Below are 16636 nucleotides of genomic sequence, written 5' to 3'. Positions count from 1 at the left end.
TAAGTAATTTTTATACCATTGTACAAAATGTATGGTAGGGTTCTAAGATGTGTTATTTAGTGAAATGTGTTATTTAGTGAAAAAAGGCAGAAAACAACATGTATAAATGCTTCCTTTTGTGTAAAAGGTTAAAATAAGAAACTATATTTGAATTTGCTAATATATGTGCATGAAGAAGGACACATAAGAAAGTAAGAGTAGTGGTTACCAATAGAAATTAGGCCAACAAAGGACAAGAGTTTGAGAAAGACTTTGGAGTATATACCTTTTAAATATTTTCTGGGATTTGAACTATGAGACAGTGTTAAATATTTAAAATTAAATTACCAGAAGTTTTGGGAGTGGAGTTCAGGCAGATTTGGAAACTGTTTAATGGATCTCTTTATCATCTCCATTCCCTTAGTCCCTAGGGCTAAACACTGCCTCCTTTCTCTTTATCTCTGGGCTGACAAGAATTTCCACCCACAAGAAGCATGCATTAGGTATGCTTAAATTATAGGGAACAGTGCTAGGTACCAGGGCTCCTAAGGGAAAAAGGAAAACAAGACCTAGTCCCTGCCAGTGAAGTGGTTCAGGTGGATTTTCTCTCTCTTTCAGTGGCTAGGACTAGAGTCAAAATTGTTCTCTCCCTTCCTCTTGTTAATCTTGCAAAATGCTGGAAATATATTGGAATTCTTACTTTATTCTCCTCCTCCTCACTTGGAAAACATTTAAGGGTTGGGGATCTCAGTAACTTTCCACCAGGCCCAGGCTGGAGAGAAGTCAAACCAGGGCCAAGACTCAGCCTGCTTCCCCTTGGGCTTCTGGAGTCTTCTGGAGCTTTGACCTATCTGAAGCTACTGTAACTGTGGTTTCCGGCTTCCTGAGTTCTCACACTGAACTTGGTGCTGCAGATATCAGACCCCAGTTCCTGCCTTGGAGACTGACAGGCTCAAGTTTGGTGATATATTCTGAGTACATGGGGTCTACGGGTATGAGCCTCAGCTAAGGGGCTTGCTTTTTTAATTTTCCCTTGACAGACTCATTACATAAATGCTTTTTAAAAAAGATTTATTTATTTATGTGTACAAGAACTATGGTGTAGGCCAGAAGTGTGGGGGGTGAGAGGATTCAACTGAGAGAGAGTGGGAGCAGAACAGGCAGATTTTACTGAAAAACACTGTGGAGGGGAGCAGTGGACAAGACAGGAGAGGTCTGCTACACCATATGTGGGTTTTCTCCTTGACTGGGGATCAAACTCTTGTTGAAGTGGCTGCTGATAGCTTGATAGCACTGTCTTTAACCCCTGTGCCACCAGGGAGGCCCCATACCATTTTTTAAAAAGATTTATTTATTTTTATACACGAGCTGGGATACAGGCCAGAGGTGTGGGAGGGTGAGAGGATTCACCAGAGACAGAGCAGGGAGCAGAACAGGCAGATGACTGAAATACACTGCTGAGGGGAGCAGCGGGTGTGACTGGAGAGGTCTGCCATGCCATGTGGGAATCTCCCTGGCCAGCCGGAAATCGAACCAGCGCTGCAGAGGACGGCTTCACAGTGCTGTGCTAAACCTGCTGCACCACCGGGGAGGCCCTCCCATACCATTTTTGAGCTGAAGAAATATGATGATTGGAAAGAGAAAGAATTCTTCCATACAAGTATTGAATTCTTGCACTACAGTATTTCGTGTGTGTGTGTGTGTGTGTGTGTGTGTGTGTGTGTGTGTAAGGTTTCATTGAGGTCCTGTCATCTTCTGGATCACCATAGTTCTGAAATAGTTGAAAGTTTGGGAGACAGATTCTCCTCTCTACAGTTAAGGCTGCTATACATTCATTCACTCACCCACTCACTCAAGACTATTAGCTGAATGTACACCTATCTTGTGCAAACAAAAGTTTTATCTAAGAGAGAACTGGGCAATTGAGACAAACTAGTGAGAAGCTGGGGAGGATCTTCAGGCAGAAAGGTGAATACTACTTAGAGGTAATTGTGAGACCTCAGCTTTAGATCAGAACTTTGTAAAGGAGTTTTGTGGCTTGTAGCCAAGCCAGTGAATGTCCACTTTAAGAGAAACTGGCAAGCCAAGTTTTTTAATCAGATGTTAATTCCCGTAGTACTTTATTCATATCTGTTTCAAGTCATTTTTGCCTGGCCAGCGTCAATCCTCCCCTTTCTTCCCATTTGGTGTGAGTTTGTAGGGGCGGGGAGGGGCGGAGGGAGATGCCCTTAAGGGCATATTGTTTTTTTCATTCCCGGGCCAACTGAACTAATCCATGTGACCTGATATTGACCAACCAACAGCCGCTCCTGGCCAGGATTTTTCCTCTTGTGTGAGTAACTCAAAAACAAAGGGATATTAGGATTGAATTCCAGCTGTGTTGTGTAGTGCTTGACAGCAGCAGCTGCTGCTTCTTGCTACTTGTGGCACTGCCCTTGTGCACAAGCAGTTTTCTAAGCCTGTCCTGTCTTCTGAGGATGTCCTGGCCCCCAGTCTCCTTGTAATATTTTTCTCTTTTGCTTGTTCTTGCAACAGTGTCAGTGCCTTTGCTTACACAGGCATGAAGAATCTTAACTAACAAATTGTGATACTTTCTTTGCCAGATGTGAGTTCTTTGAGATCAGGGCCTAAATTTTATTTTGTTCTGTGTCTTTGGTGCCCAACTCAATTCTGGGTCTCAATACATGTAGGTTGAAAAAGAGAAAATGTGTTAAATTTCTATGAGGCTATGTGAGCCCTGGTATGACTGTGGTTGTGGGGTAAAAAAAATCTGTCTTTCTCTCTCTCTTTTTTAAAGATTTATTTTATTTATTTATGCACACAAGAACTGGGATCCAGGGCAGATGTGTGTGTGTGTGTGGGGGGGGGGTGTGAGGATCCACCAGAGACAGAGTGGGGAGAGAACAGGCAGATCCACTGAAGTACACTGCTGAGGGGAGCAGTGGGGAGACAGAAGAGATCTGCTGTGCCATGTGGGTTAGCTCCCTGGCCGGGGATATAACTCAGTCTACAGTGGCTGGTGATAGTTTGATAGCGCTGTGACTTTACCCTTGTGCCATCAGGGAGGTCCCTTCCTCCAAAATTCTCTATTTTATTGTAGACACTATCATTTGAGCAATTTCATGTTAATGAATCCAGAGGATGTTGGGAAGTTCCTTTCTTCTTGTTTTTGAGCACTTAGCTGTGTTCATGCAGTTGGTTCTACGTCTAAAATTCCTGAAATTTTTTTTTTTTAAGATTTATTTATTTATACAAGCACTGGGTACTGTCAGAAGCACGGGAGGGTGAGAGAATTCACCAGAGCCAGAGCGGGGAGCAGAGCAGGCAGAAGGACCAAAGTACATTGCTGAGGGGAGCAGCGGGCAGCAGGAGAGGTCTGCGCGCCATGTGGGACCCTCCTCCAGTGGCCGGGGAGCAGCCAGGGATGGAACCAGCGCTGCAGAGGCTGCGGGCAGCTTCGCAATCCAGTGCTTAACTGCTGCGCCACTGGGGAGGCCCTGAAGTTTTGTTTTTCAATATGGACTGCTTCATTAATTAGCATGTCATGGGCTTCCCTGGTGGCACAAGGGGTTAAGCATAGCACTGTGAAGCTATCTGCAGCCTCTGTAGCATGAGTTCGATCCCCAGCTAGGGAGCTACCCACATGGTGCAGCAGACCTCTCCTATCTCTCCCACTGCTCCCCTCAGCAGTGTATTTCAGTTTGCCTGTTCTGTTCCCCACTCTGTCTCTGATGAGTCCTCTTACCTTCTGCATCTCTGGCCAATACTCCAGTTCTTGTATGCATAAATAAATAAATATGTAAAAAAATTAGCTTGTCATCCTATCTAATTATCTTCTCTCCATATTGTTATAATTTTGCATATATGCTATCAAAGAGAATAAAGCTAAAGCTCTGTCTATGGTTTTCTAGAATGCATCCTTAAGCACTACCCTCTGTCTTGGCTCAGGAAATGCTTTCTTCAGTCTTCAGCTCTGATTTTTTTAACTGTTTATTTTTATTTATTTGTGCATACAAGAACTGGGGTTTAGGCCAGAGGTGTGGGGGATGAGAGCATTCACCAGAGACAGAGTGGGAAGCAGAACAGGTGGATCAACTGAAATACACTGCCAAGAGGAGCAGCGGGAAGACAGCAGAGGTTTGCTGTGTGATGTGGATCAGCTCCCTGGCTGGGCATGGAACTCAGGTCACAGTGGCTGGTGAAAGCTTGATAGTGTGGAGACTTAACCCCTGTGCCACCAGGGAGGCCCCTCCAGCTCTGATTTGTAAAGCACCTCTTCTCTGAACTCAAGTCATTAAGGAAATATCTACAAAGTTTTTCTTTTCTTTTTTTTTTTTTTTTTTTTTTTTTTTATAGAGGCATGTTTTATTTATTTATTTATTTGTTTGTTCATTTTGTTTTGTTTATACATGCACTGGGCACAGTCAGAAGCGCGGGAGGGTGAGAGAATTCACCAGAGCCAGAGCGGGGAGCAGAACAGGCAGAAGGACCGAAGTACACTGCTGAGGGGAGCAGCGGGTGGCAGGAGAGGTCTGCGCACCATGTGGGACCCTCCTCCGGTGGCCGGGGAGCAGCCGGGAATCGAACCGGCGCCGCAGAGGCTGCGGGCAGCTTCGCAACCCAGCGCTCTACCGCTGCGCCACCGGGGAGGCCCTCTTTTTTTTTTTTTTTTTTAAAGATTTATTTATTTGTTTATACAAGCACTGGGTACAGTCAGAAGCTCGGGAGGGTGAGAGAATTCACCAGAGCCAGAGCGGGGAACAGAACAGGCAGACTGACAAAGTAACTGCTGAGGGGAGCAGCGGGCATGGCAGGAGAGCTCTGTCGCACCATGTGGGACGCTCGCTGGTGGTCCAGGGATTGAGCTGGCGCTGCAGAGGCTGCGGGCATCCTCTCAGCCCAGCGCTCAACCGCTGCGCCCCCAAGGGGAGGCCCAGTTTTACAACTATCTATGTATTTCCTTTTGTTCCTTCCACAGATACACATTGAGCATCTACTATTTGACAGATCTTTAGAATTCAGTAGATAGCTCTAAAGTTTAGTTCAGGAAAGAGATACATACAACTAAGAGAACAAATGAAATAATTACAAACTAACTGTGTTGAGTGTTCTGTGGAATATAAACGGTGATAGAGTAACTGCTGAGAGGCAAGTGATTGGGGGAAGTACTTCCAGGTAATGAGAATGACAAACTGAGAAGCTGACAAACTGAAAATTGTGTGATAAGGTCAGCTTTGCAAAAAGCAACAGACTATTCAATGGCTCAGTGCTTGGAAAGAGCTTGGGAAAAGCCATAATAATGACAGAAATTCAGTGTGGTCAGAGAATAAGCAAGGGTGGAGAATGCCAAAGGAGAGATTGACTATTTTAAACAGGGCAATGACATGATTAGATTTACTTTTTTTTTTTTTTGTCTTTCCAGTGTGAAGTCAAGTGGTTATTGCCCTCATAAATGCTAGCGTTTAGCGTTTCTCCTAGGGGCTTCTTACGTTCTACCGGGAAGGCATCTAGCATGCTTCTGGGTGGCTGCATCACTGACCTTGGTCCCCGAAGGCAAAATACAGCCCCTTTCCACACCAGCAACTGGTTTTCATAGGAATTAATAAGGCATAGTGGAGGAGGGATGAGTGCAAAGGCCTGGAGGCAGTGAGGAATCTGGCAAGTTTGAAAGTCTGAAGACTCAGAATCTGGGGGAGGTTGTATGAGAATGCAAAAGTCAGATTAGATCCAGATTTTTTTTTTAAGATTTTTTTTAAGATTTATTTTTTTAATGCATACAAGAACTGGGGTACAGGCCAGAGGTGCGTGTGTGTGAGAGGACTCACCAGAGACAGAGTGGGGAACAGAACACGCAGATTGAAATACACTGCTGAGGGGAGCAGCGGGCGGGTCAGGAGAGGTCTGTTGTGCCATGTGGATAGCTCCCTGGTTGGGGATCGAACTCATCTCATAGTGGCCGTGGACAGCCTCATAGGTTGAGTGTCAACCCCTTGTGCCACCAGGGAGGCCCTAGATCCAGATTTTGAAGAGCCTGGTAGTTTGGATACAGTGAAGGTTTAGATCTTAATCCCAAAAACAGTGGGAAACGAGTTTTGAGCAGGGTATGGCTGAGAATATATGTGTGTATTGAAAAGCTTCCACTGCGTGAAGAAAGGATTGGAAGGGTGAAGAGTAATATGGGGTGGGGGGGACCGCCATGATCTAGGGGAGAGTTAATGGTGGCCTAGACTGAGTGTTGGCAGTGGGACGGTTAGAAGTGGGAGACTTCGAGATTTACTTAGGAGGCAAAAAAAGCTTCGTGAGATCACGGTGGCTACAGGTCAATTCAGACCTCGTGCTCAGAATCAGGGCGCCCGCCCGATTCCCGCGCGTCAGGGCAGTGGGCGTGGTCCGCCCGAGCCGTTGCTATGGTGCTCTGGAGGGGCGGGGCCAAGGGCGGGGCAGTTGGGGCGCTGCGTCACTCGGTGGTGGCGATGGTGCGTGTGTGTGGGGGGCGGGGGATACGCTGGGCGCGTCCTAGGGATCACGTGGTGCGCAGCACGCAGAGTCCTTCTGTCGGTTGGTCTTGGAGCGGCGCAGCCGGAGCGGGGCTGTGAGGTGAGCTTGCGGCGCGGCGCAGCGCGGCGAAGCCGGCTGGTCGGGGTCGGGTTGGGCCGGGCCAGCCTCGCGCGCGCGCGCGCGCCTTGCGGACGGGAACCGTGACGGACGCCCCAGCTGCCTCCATCTCCAGTCCCGCTCCCTGCCTGGCCCCGCTCGCCCAGCCCGAAGGGAGGCCCGGGGACCGCTGCTGAGAGCGTGGCGGGCGTGCAAATAGCGCCCAATCCCTAAGGCTGTCCTTGGAGTGACGGCGGCCACGGCCAATCAGCGCCGGCCGAGGGGGCTGGGCCGCGGGGTGCGGGCTCGGGGCGCGGAGCGGGCAGTGTTGGGGGTGGGGGGTAAGCGCTTTGGGCCTGAGCCTGAGCTGCGTGGTTCTCCAGAGCCCCACCGCCAGCAACTGCTGTTGCCCCGTGTTTTGGGAACACGTTTTCTTATTATTGACTCTTATCCTATTCTGGGGAGCACACCCCTTTCTCAAGCCCCCGACTATGGGAAGGTCCCCTTAATCTGTAGTTTTGGAAAATGTAGTTGGTGCACCCCCTTTCTTAATCTCCAGTTTCGGTGTTATATCTCAATTTCCAGGCCCCCAAACTGAGGGTGTGCCTTTTCCCTTAACCCCCCAAACTGGGAGGACACTCCCTTTTTTGAACCTCCAATATGAGTAAGCACTCCCTTTCAGGTTTTGGGGTGTACCCCGTTAACAAGTCTCAAATTTTGGGTCCAGTAACCAAGGCTTTCGTATATTTGTATTCCCCACAAATCCAAAGAAGAACACCATTTTCCAGGCCCCAAATGACACAAGCTTTCCAGAATTTCATGTATTTGAGGGTCACTTCCTTTCCCCACCACTTCAAATCTGGGGTTCAATCTCATTTCCCGTGTCTAAGGAAAATGAGAGCCATATTCTGAAGTTTGGGGGTACATATTTGCAGCTATATAAATAAGGTACTTTTCCAGTTACTCTGTTCTTGGGGTTGCACCAGTTTTCATGAGTTCCCAAATTGAACTACCTTGTTTTCTGGAAAAGACTCATGTTCGTTTCTGAGATAGTACTTGTTTCCTGTGCCTCCCCAAAATGCATCGCTGTTCGTTACACAGTTATCAGGATGAAGCCACCGTCCTGATGCTTTTTAAATCTCGGAGGGTACACCTTTTTTCTGAGTCCTCGTTTCAGGCAGTGATCGATGTTCTTACGCTTTTTGGCTTTTCTGTCACTTGACACGTTTTCTTTCCTCAGTTTCTTCCCTTCTGGGAACCACATTTCCCTTTAGGTGGTCTCTCTGCGTGGTCAGTGGGCCCATTTCCCCTTCCTTCCTCTGATTATGCCTGTTTTCTTTTCTTTTTTTTTTCTTCAGCACAGCACTTTCTCTGCTTCTGTGTCATTTTTCTCAGCATACTTCCTATAGTCACACCTCCAGATTTCCCCACCCCCAAAGGGTGCCTGCATGTTGTATTTCTTCTGTTTACATTATCTTTTATCTTTCTGCTTTCAGCTAACATGAACTCTTTTCTCTTGACTTGTGCTATCCTGAGGCACTTTTTGGTTTCTAACTCCCTTTGGACACTGTGTGGCTGTAGAGATTTTCCTTTGTGCTGGAAGTGACTTCATAACTGTCTGATAACCCAGCACTAGGTTTTAACTGAAAAGGAATCCCCTCCCATTTCTTTGGTTTTTAATGGGACTCAAATCTTCCTGGTGGTTGCTTCCTTTAAGATTCTGGTTGGCTATTTTCTTCTTTGTTTTATTTCCTTGTATTGGGGAATAAAACCTCAGGAGATTCTAGCCCTGCTTCCAACCTGTTAGTTTCTCCCCACCCCCCTACATTGGCTTTCTTCCTTCTTTTAACAAGGAATATTTGGTGGAATCTCTTGGTCACTTTGTTCTTGTCCTGGGGTGTAGGTCGTAGGTGTGGAATGAACCTTATCTCTCCCCATTATCCTCTCACATATACTAAGTCATGCTCTTAATTCTACCGCAAAATGTATAAATATCTGGGTCCTCCCATTTTTTAAGAGCTTCTCAGTAGGTTCTTTATTTTGTATTTCCCTCTGCCTTTCCAGATCTTACTCAGGGCTTCTCGGCTTGAACCCAATATCAGATTAATTTCTCCACAGCTGGATTCCCAAGCGCTTGTGGGATAATGATACCTCTGACCTGTCTCCCTTTGGGGAAGTACTTAAGTGTACAGTTGTATGAGGCCTCAGGAGGGAAGAGAGAGTTTGGACATGAGAAGCTACACTGGCAGGACAAGGCAGGAAAATACTGTGTTTACAGGACTGCATTGTTCTGAATCTCATTTGGAGATTGGATGTTTGCCAAGCACCTGTTTCTTAGGGATGTTGGGGATTTAATGATACTCACAGGGACCTGTAGGAATTAATGGGGCTTGGGGAGAAGTGCCATGAACTCAGTGTTGGGACTTGAATAAAATTAACCATAAAAAAAAATATATGTGTATGTATAATTTTTGCGTAGAAGAACTGGGGTGTAGGCCAGAGGTTGTGGTGGGGGGGGGAGTGAGAGGATTCACCAGAGACAGTGGGGAGCAGAACAGGCGAATCTACGGAAATACACTGCTAAGGGAAGCAGCAGGTGAGACAGGAGATATCTGCTGCACCATATGTGGGTTACTTCCTGGCCGGGGACCCAGTATTGAACTCGAACTCAGGCTGCAGGGATGATATAGCTGAGACTTAATCCCTAGGCCACCAAGGAGGCCCTAACCATGATTGTATTCTCAGAACAACTAAACTATTATATATATTGCATATTGCCTAAAAGTCCTGGAGCATAGTTGTGTTACTTCAGATCACTCAGATCCCATATTTAGATCCTATGATCATTATGTACAATCGTAAATAGGGGTAGTAAATAAAAATACATTAAAATACATTGGCGATCTGTCTGAATATTACCTAATAAAATGTGATATACAGAAAGTGAACAGGTACTACTTTGTCTCCTTATTTGCCTGTTGGGTACTTTATCTCTATACTGCTTTATCATTCCCCCTTGAAGTACCCTACACTCTATGCCAGTGTTTCTCAAATTTGAATGTGCATTTAAGTCTTGGTAGAGGGAGTGTCTTGCTAAAATGCTAGTTCTGATTCAGTAGCTTTAGGGTGGGGCCTGAATTATCTGCATTTCTCATTGCCACGTGATTCTAATGTTACTGAATTAGACTGAGTAGTGAGGTTCTATATGTAAAGTCAAATATTTCTCTGTGGAAATAGATAGGATGGTGGTTAACTTTATACTGGGTATTTTCCATTTTTTCTTTATTTTTGAAGATTTACTTTATTTTATGCATACAAGAGCTGGGGTGTAGACCAGAGGTGCGGGGTGGGGTGAGAGGATTCACCAGAGACAGAGTGGGGAGCAGAACAGGCAGATTGACTGAAATACACTGCTGAGGGGAACGGAAGCGAGACAGGAGAGGTTTCCTGCGCCCTGTGGGTTAGCTTCCTGGCCAAGGTTCGAACTTGTGCTACAGTGGCTGCTGATAACTTGATAGCGCTGAGACTTAACCCCTGTGCCACCAGGGAGGTCCTCCATTTTTTTCTAATCCAATCAGGTCTCTTGATATTTGTAAAAGGTCATGTCTTCTGAGGACTACTAACTCAATTATAGTTATTCTATTATCTAGCTTTTTTTTTTTTTTAAAGATTTATTTATTTTTGCTTAGAAGAACTGGGGTGTAGGCCAGAGGTGTGGGGAATGAAAAGATTCACCAAAGGCAGAGTGGGGAGCAGAACAGGCTGATTTACTGAAAAACATTGCTAAGGAGAGCAGTGGGCAAGGCAGGAGCAGCCTGCAGCACCTTGTGGGTTAGCTCCCTGGCAGGGGATCCAACTCAGGCCATAGTGGTGATAGCGCTGAGACTTAACCCTTGGATCACCAGGGAGGCTCTTTAGTATCTAGCTTTAAAAACTTCTCCAGAAGTTTGACGTTTGTATATTTTGTCAAGTTAAAATTGGTAAAATTTTTTTGCTTAAATATAAGTATCACATTTTTTTTTAAAAAAGGTTTATTTTATTTTTTCTGCATACAAGAACTGGAGTGTAGGCCAGAGATGCAGGGATTAGAGGATTCACTAAAGACAGAATGGGATTCACTAGAGAATAGGCAATCTACTGAAATACACTGCTGAAGGGAGCAGTGGGTGAGACAGGAGCAGTCAGCTCTGAGACTTAACCCTTGCGCCACCAGGGAGGCCCTGAACATCACATTTTGATAGACTCATTCTCATAAATACTGCTAGCCAATATAATCAACTAGCTTGTTTCTCTGTTTCCTCACTGGTCATCTACCATGCATGTGGAGTTTGAGGTATTCCAGTTCATCAGGGTCACAGGTGTTGGAATTTCTAGTCTTTCTTGATTTCCTAGGTTTTGGAAATTGACCTGTGAAAGGCAGGTGCCTGGACCTTGAATGGAAGCTGCTGACCTGTCTCTGATTGGGTGCTTCACAAACTCAAATGCTGGTGGGAAGAAAACATTCTTTGATGGGGAACAATGCTTATGATGTTGTTTCATTTCGTACTCACATATCTATTACATATCTAAGTCTTAGTGAGTTGTGGCCCCCCCCCCACCGTTTTTTTAGGTTATCTATACCTATTTTCTTGGTTGTCACCTGCTGTGGCCCATTGCCAGCATGATCCTGGTTGGGGCCCTAATCAGGACAAACCTGAATGACTGGACTATTTTGTGTCCGAGTCCTCTCTCCTTCTCCCCATCCCTCACATGAAAGTCAGATCCTCTTCAGTTACTGCATTTGGTCTGGTTTTGGCTCTAGTTCCACCTCTTCCACTCGCTGAGACCTCAGGCATTTCATTTAATGCTACTGGGTCTCATTCTCCCCAATTGTATGATAAGAGGCTGATTATCTCCAAGGTCTACTTTGCTCCTAGTCTTTGTCAGTACCTTGTTTAGAGACCCAGTGTCTGTGGGAGCTTGTTATGGCAGATCTTATTTCCTTCACATGCTCCATTGGGCAGGCTGCCAATCATTCCCTTGTCCGAGTCGCTTCTGCCACTGCCTCTTTTTTAGCTAAGGCAGCTAGCTTGTCTTCATACCCAACTTCAGCATTCCGCTGTCTCTATGTCTTCTGCCAGTTCTATGCTTTATTTCATTCAAAACTGTCTAAAATTCTCAAAGCAGTCTTTGAATTTTCCATTTAACATAGCTACTTCCCAACATCATTAAGCGGGAGACTGTAATTACATACAACTGTTGTAGAGCAACCCCGATACAAAACGGGGTGCCTGACTGTGGGTCCTCACTTCGCCCTAACACAACCATGTTTATATTTATGTTATCTTATCTGGTGTGTATTTAAAAAATGTTTTCTCCTCCCCACCCCAGCTTTCTTTTTTGCTTTGAAATAGGGTAGGCTGCAGGGAATTTAAAAGTGAAGCAAGTAGTTTGTCTTTGGTTGGAGTTTGGGGAAAGTGAGATGAATGCTCATAGCCCTCTTCCCCCAAGGGATCCTCTACCTGGAGAGTCACCTACTTCATAATTATTCCTGCATTTTATTTTATTTTATTTTATTTATTTTAAAAAATATTTATGTATGTATGTATCCAAGAACTGGGGTACAGGCCAGAGGTATGGGGGATGAGAGGATTCACCAGAGATAGAGCGGGGAACAGAACAGGCAGATTTGACTGAAATACACTCCTCAGGGGAGCAGTGGGCAAGACAGGAGAGGTCTGCTGTGCCATGTGGGTCACCTCCCTGGCTAGGGATTGAACTCATACTGCAGTGGCTGCGGATAGCTTCATAGTGCTGTGTCTTAACCCCTTGTGCCACCAGGAGGCTCTTCTTCCTGCATTTTTTTTTTTTTTAAGATTTATTTATTTATACACGCACTGGGTACAGTCAGAAGCATGGGAGGGTGAGAGAATTCACCAGAGCCAGAGCGGGGAGCAGAGCAGGCAGACCAACGAAGCACACTGCTGAGGGGAGCAGCGGGCCACGGGAGAGGTCTGTCGCGCCATGTGGGACCCTCCCCGGTGGCCAGGGATCAAACCGGTGCTGCAGAGGCTGCAGGCAGCTTTGCAGCCCAGCGCTCAACCACTGCGCCACCAGGGGAGCCCCTGTTGATAAGCATTCTTTAAACCAAAAGGTTGCCTGGTCAGTCTCCTTGGTTAAACTGAAAGCCTGGAGAAAGGGAAGATGTTCTGTTTTATCTGTCTCTCAGCGCTGCCCCTTACAGGTTGCTGACTGATCTTGGGGAAACATATTAAAAATTGAAACCCCAATTTGTAATAATAGTTTGACAACTTTGCTAGATCTTGGGCTAGGTCTTCAGCTATACCTTGTTTACTTTAGCCAAATAATGGGAGTAATGAGCTTGCAGAAATTCTGTAAAATTTTAGAAGCCTGGTATGAGTCACCACGTATAAATAGGGCAGTTGTATGGAAGCGGGGATGGAGCCTGAATTAGTGGAATTAGGGGAAGGAGATGAGTGGACTGGAGAAGTATTTAAAATGATGGCTTTATTTGATGACAATTTATCCCATGCTAGTAACATAATTTTAGGATTTTAAAAGCTGACTTAGATATTTTAGGTGAATATTTGGCTCTTTATCCTAATAGAGACCTGATTTTCGAGAGATCTCTTTCCTGCATCAAAAAGGTGCATGACAGACTTCCCTGGTGGTGCAGGGATTAAAGTCTCAGGGCTATTAAGCTATCTATCACCCGCCAGGGAGCTAACCCACATATGGCGCGGCAGACCTTTTCTGTCTCGCTGGCTGCTCCCCTCAGTGATATATTTCAGTAGATCCGCCTGTTCTGCTCCCCACTCTGTCTCTGGTGAATCCTCTCACCCCCCACACCTCTGGCCTACACCCCAGTTCTTCTATGCATAAATAAATAAAAATAAATCTTAAAAAGGTGCATGACTAGATGGATTGGCATACCTTCCTTGCTTTTACTGGTGCAAAGGTGTTTAGATTTCTGGGGTAGAAACTGACTTGAAAATGGCATTTTCAGGTAATAACTAAAGCCATCATTTTGGGGGGAGCACTCTATTGGATGTTATTGAATCTTTTCAACTTGTCGCTTATTCACATCTAATAGATAGGAAACAGAGATTCAGTAACTTGTCTGAGATTATTTGGCTAATGTAGGTTTCTTTGCTTGCAGTCTTGGTGGCCTTATATCCTCTCTATAGCTATTTTACTGCCACCCTCCCAACCACCCCAGACGTTTGAATAAGTCACTTTAATCACAGTATCAAACAGGTGGCAGCCTGGAATCCAGGACTGAGGCACTGCTGAGAGAGGGTGACTTTCTACCTCCCCCCAAATTCCATTCCTGCAAATACCCTTTTTAAAAAAATTTAAAGATTTATTTATGCATGAATAAAGAACTGGGGTGTAGGCCAGAGGTGTGGGAGGTGAGAGGATTCACCAGAGACAGAGTGGGGAGCAGAACAGGTGAAGCTACTGAAATATACTGCTAAGGGGAGCAGGGGGCAAGACAGAAGCCGTCTGCTGCGCCATTTGTGGGTTAGCTCCCTGGCCGGGGATCGAACTCATGCTGCAGTGGCTGGCGATAGCTTGATAGTACTGAGACTAATCCCTGTACCACCAGGGAGGCCCTCATGCAAATATCCTTAACTGTAGAAACTCAGCTCTCCCAACTCAGGCTGCTTTTTCCTTTCTTCAGGCTCCTGGGCATATCTGATATGGGCTACTTGACTGTCCCTTGGCCCAGTGAAGTAGCAAATGCTATCTAGTGTGCTTTGATAAGTAGGAGATCTGTCATGCTGTGACCTATATGAGAATTAGACAGCAGCAATTCAGAAAGGACATTAGAGATGTCCAGGCTTACCTTGGTATGTGGTGGTAAGGACCCAGGATTTGAAGGTAGAACACCTGAGTTTGAGTTCCAGCATCTGCTACTCTCTTGGAGCCACACGTTATTTGGGCCTGTGGTTTACATCTACTGGGTCTCCTACCATGGCATGGACATTGGAGGTAGACTTCCAGCATGGTAAATGAACCTCTCTGGACCTCTCATTCTTAACTCAAGTATCATTGTGGCTACCTCACATGGATTATTGCAAGAATCAGTAAATGTTACCCTTTCCCTCTATCTCATAATTTATATTTTTATTCAGAAATAAGAAAACCTTATTGGTGAACCACGTGTGAAGACTTGTGTACGTTTCCATTATTTTGTTTTATTCCTCTCACAAAAAGTAAAATCCCGCCATGGACCGTGTTTGCTAGTAGTATCTGTGAACAAAAAATACTCTTAAATTTTTTTCCCTTATTTTCGCACATAACAAGTTGACAGTAATCCCTTAATGTCATTAGTGTTTGGATAATCCAAAGACTTTTTTTTAAAGATTTATGTATGCATACAAGAACTGGGGTGTAAGCCAGAAGTGCAGGGGGTGAGAGGGTTAACCAGAGAGAGTGGAGAGCAAAACAGGCAAATCTACTGAAATACACTGCTGAGGGGAGCAGCGGGTGAGACAGGAGAGGTCTTCTGTGCCATGTGGGTAGCTCCCTGGTGGGCTGGGGATCATGCTGCAGAGGCTGTGGATAGCTTCACAGTGCTGTGCTTTAACCCCTTGGGCCACCAGGGAGGCCCGTGATTGACATTCTTTTCTTGAGTGTCCCAGAGTTATTTTCACCTAACCCTGTCTCAGAGACTACTCCTTGAGAGGTCTTGTTCTGTATCCAGCTGCCACTTTAATTCTTTACTGCTTTGAGTCATCACTCCCTTCTCCCTGAGTACAATGAGGGTGTTGTTGGTAGTGTTATAGAGCAGCCCCGATATTGGACGGAGTCCTGCAGACCTAATGCGCTTTATGGTGACCAACGCAAGAAAAATTACTTTGGGCTGGTCAACCACGGGTGAAGCTTGGAAAGTACGTTGGGTGCCAAGCTGTTATAGAGCAGCCCCGATATTGAACGGGTTCCTGGCTGTGGGTCCTCACCCGCGCGCTTGAAAGGGACTTATTAATACTCCACTACAGGCACACACAAAAGGTTAATAAAAGGTTTATTTACAAGGGAAGAGGAAATAAGGAAAATGTACAACTCAGGGAGAAAATAGGGAAATAAAGTCTTTAATGCGTCCTACCCGATCCGACGACCTGGAAACCCAAAGTCACTCTCAGAGCTGGCCGGACGCTGCGAGCTGGCGGAGAGCCAAAATGGGGGGTCCCCCAAAGCCCACTTGTCTGCCTTTATATCAACCTGGCTGCTTAACCCCACCCTCAGGTCCCAGCCACCTTCCCTTTGGTGGTGATGGGATTTGGAGTTCCCAGTGTCTTTGGCTTTGGCCTGGGGTGGGGGTGGAGTCCACAAAGCCTATATGGAATTAGCTTTAGGACATCCTTTTCCCCCTAACAGTAGGACCTCCACTTATAATACTACAGTACTCTTTCACCTTTTCTGAAATAAAATCCAGAGTCCTTGTCAGTATGAGAACTGTAAATGTATAATGAATTCAGTAAATCCTCTTGTCCTTTATGGACTACCTACTTTGGGCTAGACAAATAGTATTGCAAATCTTTTCTCATTTAATCCTTTAGCACCAAAGTTAGGGGCCTAATCACCATTTGATGAGTTAAAAAAAAGAATTCAAAGGTGTATGTAGTTGATAAAAAAAATCTGAGTTGTGGTTAAGAATCTGCAGCTGCAGGATTTACATTCAAATCCTGACTCACTCCCACACTATAAGAGTATTCTAGGGATTCCTTAACTTTTGTTTGTTCCTTTGTTTTTCACCTCTGCATTGAGGATTAATGATAGTACTTACCTCTGTTGTTGTTGTAATGGCTAACTATTATTATCATTATAAAATTTTAATATACATCTTTGTGGCTTGCATAAGGGTGTTAATTTGTATCTACTCTCCTATAAGGGTCATTCACATTCTCATCATTTTAGTAGCTTAGTAGCATTTTTTTTTTAAAGATAGTGTATTTATGCATACAAGAACTGGGGGGTAGGCCAGAGGTTGGGGTGTGAGAGGATTCACCAGAGACAGTGGGGAGCAGAACAGGTATATCTACTGAAATACACTGCT

General features: G+C 45.4%; 1 protein-coding gene across 5 annotated transcripts in view; it reads left to right on the top strand.

The window, feature by feature from the left end:
• PHF20 (PHD finger protein 20) overlaps positions 1 to 16636 on the top strand; it is a 125789-nt gene that overhangs the window by 14059 nt on the left and 95094 nt on the right. For 2 of the 5 annotated variants that reach the window (XM_054696812.1, XM_037495940.2), the window contains exon 1: positions 6483 to 6576. The exons of 2 other annotated variants lie outside the window; for them this stretch is intronic. The gene's annotated coding sequence lies outside the window, so the exon portion shown is untranslated. Of the gene's footprint in view, positions 1 to 6482; positions 6577 to 16636 lie in introns of those variants that run through there. One more of the 5 variants, XM_054696818.1, reaches the window with a different exon arrangement.

The sequence above is a fragment of the Talpa occidentalis genome, unplaced genomic scaffold (assembly GCF_014898055.3).
Source record: "Talpa occidentalis isolate TD23 unplaced genomic scaffold, MPIMG_talOcc4v2.1 talOcc4.10, whole genome shotgun sequence".
NCBI lineage: Eukaryota > Metazoa > Chordata > Mammalia > Eulipotyphla > Talpidae > Talpa > Talpa occidentalis.
This window is presented reverse-complemented; position numbering and strand designations above follow the sequence as displayed.